Consider the following 6,514-nt stretch of genomic DNA (forward strand, 5'->3'; position numbering starts at 1 on the left):
ATTCAGAAATAATTGTAAGGAAACTGTTGAATATGAAGTAATAGAGAAGGATAACAGCGAAAGATCACGTCTCCGCTGTGAGGTGATGAGGACCTTGTTTACGGCGCCACAAATATGATTACGCTCGTGTTGTGTGCCCGGGTCGCCCCTCCTGGCTCGGTGAAAGGCTTCGAGTATCAATTTTGCCTCCCTCTCATCGCGGTCCCAACACGCGGCTCTTCTTCTACTGTCGTCTTGCAGTGAGAGACTTTTAGTGCTGTTTGTGAAGGGGGGAGGAATCGGGGGAGCCAGGGAAAGGTTACTGTTTACAATGACACATCAGAATAGAATTTGGCTTGTACTTTCATCTTTCAGTGCCAAGTATGTTCTTGTTGTTGATGATGGTGGTGGTGATGGTGGTGGTGGTGGTGGTGGTGTTGCTGGTACAAATACATTTTTCTTTCTCTGTATACTGAGTGGTCTTTCTTCCCTTTTCAGCTGAAGAGAACGGTGGGTCTTTACGTCAGGGAGAAGAAAGTCCGTCCTTCACTGTGTTGTCCCCCACGATGACTGCCATTCCCTTCTTTGACATCATAAGATTTCTCAAGATGTGACAGACTTGGACACACACACACACACACACACACACACACACACACTGTGGTGTCTATTAAATGGTCCAGCCTTCCATACATTGCAGAGCGTTAAATCGGTTAGTTAAAGCGGAGGTGGATATGTGACATGTGTGAAACGAAATAGCTCGTTTGCTAAGAAACTGCCCTTTTAAAAGGATGCAGTATCTGACTCAAGCAATCACCATATTCCTGTGAAGCACACAAAAGCAGTTTAGCAAGATGTACTACTTCTCGTGAATTTACTTTTCGATCACTACATACTTGCTATTTAAAGACCTGAACAACCATACGACCTAAACAAGATAACTGGTCTTCACACGCACTTGAGCTCGCCGTTTCTACTGGGCAGGGAGAGGCGGGAGCATAGTCACTTGGTACTGGAGCGGAAGGTAATCAGGTCGCATTGGCCTCAGGTCAGATGATCCTCAAGGCAGATTGGCCTGAGTGTAAATAAGCCGCAGGACGTTTGGTTCTCGAAACACTTGGTACTCAAACCACTTGGTCTCTAAAATGTCTCAGAGTGATTGTAATTAGGGAAAAGTGTACCAAGTGGGAGTCAAACGGTTAAACATCAATTATACAGCTTTGTGACTCGTCTCTGATCGCCGCCACACACACACACACACACACACAGACACACACACACACACTCAGGGCGGTGAAGCGGGTGGAAGTGCATTGTTATTACCTCCATACACCACGGTATCCTTAGCGCCCCTCCAAGCCTTGCCCCTAGACTCGGGTGTGTAGGAGGAAGAGGAGGAGGAGGGGCAAGGAGGAGTATGGGTACCATTCGCCCCAGTACCAAGTGACTGCAAACCAAGAGAGGTGAGCCTGGCAGTAATGGTTGCCATAGCTAAACTTCTACTGTTTCTCCTCGCACTGTAAATTTAGGAACATATTTCTGGCAGGCGTCCACGGTGCCACCAAGGAAGCCAAGGGTGCTGCCTGGATGGGTTCATCACTTTGGCTGGCATGCCTGTCACCTCTCCAAGGTTGCCACGAAAAGTAAAACGTGTTTTACGGATCATCGTTACATTCCAGCGCCTCTTAATTGCCTACGAAATGTTTACTTAACCTCTACACGCCAAGAAATGAGACTTCAGTTCATAATCGTACATGAGGAGAATAATATTTTGAAATCCGCGCCATGACGTCACAGCAGAGTCATCCTGCGCGCGCAGGCCAGTGTGTGCGGCGGTATGTTTGTTTTGTGTGTCGTGTCAATGGTATGTGAATTTCTGACGTTTTATTAGTTATTTTCCCAACCATGGTGCGTGACATGGTGGCGGGAGGTGTAATGGTGTACAGCGCGATGGTGAGACATGGTGGTAATGGTGCAGAGCGAGGAAATGCTGAAATTACTGGTGGTGGCAGGGAGGTGTAGGCGTGGCGGCAGGACGGTGTAGTGATGATGACTTCCTTGGCAAGTACGAACCACTCCTGCCCGGCTATCAGCGACGCCGTCTGAGTGGTGAGTGTACACTGTGTGTGTGTGTGTGTGTGTGTGTGTGTGTGTGTCTAAATGTGTTTTATACAGGATGACCCAAAATCTGGACACATCAATATTATTTTACATTTTTTTTTTTTGTTCATATCTTGACTATGAGTGTCAAAAGAAGAACCAATTGACTTGATAGTACTGAGTGGACACGAGGAGTGATCATAATGCAGGCAGACATTATCGAACAAGAATGAATGAAAGATAATGATTAAAAGATACATTTTCCGTGTGTCCAGACTACTGGCTCACTGAACATGTAATCGTTTTAGACACACAACACAGAAGAAAGGGAATGATTCAAACAAATACTGCTATGTTATATCCATTGCAAGGAAGAGGAGCGAGGATAATATGCCAAATGTTTTCCGAGTGGCAGGGTGGAGGAGGCCTTGTGTAGTTTTAAGTGTTCCTAGACCACTCCACTCACAAGCCCCAGACCACCTGTTGTGGAGGTGACGGGAGTGGCAGCTGATGTGGGCTTGGATTTCTGGCTCACTAAATTATTCCCTTCACAAGTGTTTGTACTGGCATTCAGGCAGCTTGTTCTATGCGCCTCAAAGTGTTCATAACACTGCAAACATAACATAACAGAGAGAGAGAGAGAGAGAGAGAGAGAGAGAGAGAGAGAGAGAGAGAGAGAGAGCGACCCATCACTGACGCGCGCTTGTCATAGCAAAGGCCAGTGTTTCTCAGAGTGCGTGCCGCGGCGTCCTGGGGTGTCACAGACAGTGCCCAGGGGTGCCATACCATTATCATGAATTTTGTCATTGCTAGATCGTCGCAACGTACATTTATCAAACCGTCTGCAGAAGTCGGCATAAAATTCTCATTGTAAATAGGAACTTATTTTAATAAATTTGGTCAGCTGATGCCGTTTTAATTTTGCCAGTGTTACGATTTTGCCGCTAGATCTGGCTTAGACCAATGTTTGATGTTCTTTTCAGGGTAGAGTAGTCTCATGTGGTACAATGAAAAAAAAAAAATGCGGGCATAATAAGCAAAGCAAGGAAAAAATCAAACTTAGCATAGCCTAATCTAATATAACGAGGAAAATATGTAAAAAAAAAAAAAAGAAAGCAAATAAACTCACATTAGAGATACAAAAAAGAGAGAGAAAAATGTACAAAGAACAAGCCGCAGGAACCAGCGTGCGTGAGATTCATTATATTGAATTCCGGTTGTCGTATTTAATGTGTATTGTTTCCCAAGTTGATTTCATACACGGCTTCACACACACACACACACACACACACACACACACACACACACACACACTTAAAAGGTCGCAGGATGTGTAATCCGCTTGTCTGGCACTGAATGGAAGTGAATAAAGAAGTTCACTGGAGCGGACATTTATCACTGTTTCCTTGGTGATATTCTGAGTAATCTTAGTAAGGCCTACGGCTGCCCATTCTCTCTCTCTCTCTCTCTCTCTCTCTCTCTCTCTCTCTCTCTCTCTGGTAGCATTAATTATGGGCTTCAGTGTGCTGTACGGTTGATGAAAGCAGTTATACGTACTGTTCTAGGGAGAGATTCAAGGAGCGTTTATCTGTACTCAGAGAGGATTGTGTACTAGAGATGTATCGGATGTCGAATTTCAGACATCCGCGGGTGCGGATGTATATGCGGATGCCATTTTGTGGATGCAGATGTGGATGCGGATATCAGTCTCTGCTAAATGCGGATGCAAATGCGGATGTGGATGTTTTTACGTCAAACGCTCAGACCAAGAGGACAAAAAAAAAAGCCTGCTTCAGTGTCAGACCATGCAAACAGCAGGAGAAGTAACAAATAAAACAAGGTGTGAGAACCCAAATACGACGTACGTACGTACGTACGTACTGCCAAATGAGTTGGAATGGTGTCTCAGTAGTTGATGCTTCTCTCTTTGAAAGTATTTAATTCATAGGAAGACGGAAATACAGACGCAGGAAGGGAGTTCCAGAGTTTACCAGTGGAAGTAAAGTGGAAGTACTTTTTGTTATAATAAAGTTTTATGAGGAGTTTCAGCCACACATTTTGTGCGTTACCAGGATGCGGGACGTGGACTCAACTCGTCGTGCATCGCACCGACCACTTTCCCCAACCTCCACCCTTTTGAAAGTGGTTAACTATAAATCTATAACCAACTGGTTGAACTGATAATATAAACACATATATATTACTTAATTTTTAAAGTTCAAGATGGGCAAGTTTCTTTTAAAAAACAGTAGCTTATCTACCTTTTCTGGCAAAAGCCGATTGCGTTTAGCGTCATATATCAAGGCAGCACTACTAAACAGCTGCTCACTAGGGACGCTGCTTGGTGGACAGGAGAGATACTGGCAAGCTACCTTTGCCAAATCAGGGTAGACTGTCTTCATTGTCTTCCACCATTGCAAACTATCTTGACTTGTTCTACTTATTCTTTTCTCCCTGTGATGTTTCTCAATATCTTTTATGAGTAAAGATACAACAGATGAGTTTTCTGCTTCATCATCACTGCTGGAGGCAAGAATAGAGGTCACTGCTCCATCTAATGTTCCACAGGTGGAAGGTGTTTCACTCATATCATCTCTTCTTCGTTTCCTTCTTGGTTCTTCATCTTCCTCTTCTAGAATAGTCGTCTGACGAAGCTCCTCACATACTCTGGCAAGTGATGATTCTACTTGATCAGTGACGTGAGACGAAGAAAAGAATTTACTCTTGTATCCTGGGTCAATATATGTTGCAATTCTGTAAAAATCTTCATTTTCAATCCAAGAAAATCTTATGTGCACAGATTTCAAGTGGTTTTTCAAAGATGTAGTTCCACGTCCCTCTCGTGAATAATCTTTCTTGCACAACAGACACTGTGCTAGGTCACTTGACTTACTCATGAAATATTTCCACACTTCACTGCTGTGTGACGCCATTCTTCAGCTGCTCCAGCAGTCAGCACACAGAGCAATAAGGCTTTGTAAACTTGATTATAATATCCTTTTAAACACAAACACTGGCACAGTGTTTATCAGCGCGGAGCAAGCAAGGAAGGAGCACTACTTCTTACTTCGAAGGCAAACTCTTACCAAACTGATGACCTGCCACAGTACTATGTAGGACTTAGGTTCAGAAATGTTCACAATGCCAGTTTACTACTTATGGATCAGTATTATAAATTTTCGAGATGCTTAGCAAATGTGAAAAGAAAATTACTTTATTCTAATACTTCATTGCATTAAATTCTAGTAAGAAATACATCGAAAAGCCCTCTATAATAGTATTGATAATAATAATAATAAAACAATAGCTAATATTACACTTCCTCTGTGAAAATCTTTTCATCGGCAACTCACTATACCAGGGGAAACTGGCCACGACAGGAACACTCATGCGATAAGAAGAGCTCAGCGCTGTTGGTTCATATTTTTCAATATTATTATTTGTATAATTATGGAAACATTCGCAATAAATGTGTTTAAGGAGGAAGCACTGAATTCTATCATGTGAAATGGGAATAAAGTGTAACAATGTACGACATTACTCAGCCACACCACACACGCATTACAATCTCTCTCTCTCTCTCTCTCTCTCTCTCTCTCTCTCTCTCTCTCTCTCTCTCTCTCTCTCTCTCTCTCACCACCACCAGCATTAAGGCATCGGGAGTTGGGGTGAAGGTAACAAGCAAGGGTGATGAGCCTCCTCTCCATCTCCCTCTTCATCCCTCACACACACACACACACACACACACACACACACACACACACACACACACTGAGTCACTCATCAGTCGTTACGAAGTTTGTAACATTCCACCATTCACAGTTTGCTATTTATTTACTATGTATTTGTACTTCATAGTCACTATGTAAAATTCGCTGCCTCCCCCTGTCCTTCCCCTAAATTCTAGACACATGACGCTGTGTAAGTTTGAGGGGAAATGAATACGTGGTATTATTTGCTTTAGTTTTACTAGATAATTAATTTATTAGACACACATCAATAAATTTACTCCACATTTGTAAGCTTTGTCTGAACTGTAAGTCTGTCACCACCAGGCAGTACTCTGCGAGTCTGTCACTGCGTGTCTGTCACTGCGTGTCTGTCACTGCGAGTCTGTCACTGCGAGTCTGTCACTGCGTGTCTGAACTGTAAGTCTGTCACTGCGTGTCTGTCACTGCGAGTCTGTCACTGCGTGTCTGTCACTGCGAGTCTGTCACTGCGTGTCTGTCACTGCGTGTCTGTCACTGCGAGTCTGTCACTGCGAGTCTGTCACTGCGTGTCTGAACTGTAAGTCTGTCACTGCGTGTCTGTCACTGCGAGTCTGTCACTGCGTGTCTGTCACTGCGTGTCTGTCACTGCGAGTCTGTCACTGCGAGTCTGTCACTGCGTGTCTGAACTGTAAGTCTGTCACTGCGTGTCTGTCACTGCGAGTCTG

The 6,514-nt window shown here is 43.9% G+C and overlaps 1 long non-coding RNA gene across 1 annotated transcript in view; it reads left to right on the plus strand.

The window, feature by feature from the left end:
- Positions 1-290: 290 nt before the first annotated feature.
- Positions 291-6,514, plus strand: part of LOC135096729 (uncharacterized) — a 16,747-nt gene continuing 10,523 nt past the window's right edge. The window contains exon 1 of the long non-coding RNA XR_010264972.1: positions 291-1,442. This is a non-coding gene — a long non-coding RNA (uncharacterized LOC135096729). The remainder of the gene's footprint in view (positions 1,443-6,514) is intronic.

This window comes from Scylla paramamosain, unplaced genomic scaffold, assembly GCF_035594125.1.
Source record: "Scylla paramamosain isolate STU-SP2022 unplaced genomic scaffold, ASM3559412v1 Contig6, whole genome shotgun sequence".
NCBI lineage: Eukaryota > Metazoa > Arthropoda > Malacostraca > Decapoda > Portunidae > Scylla > Scylla paramamosain.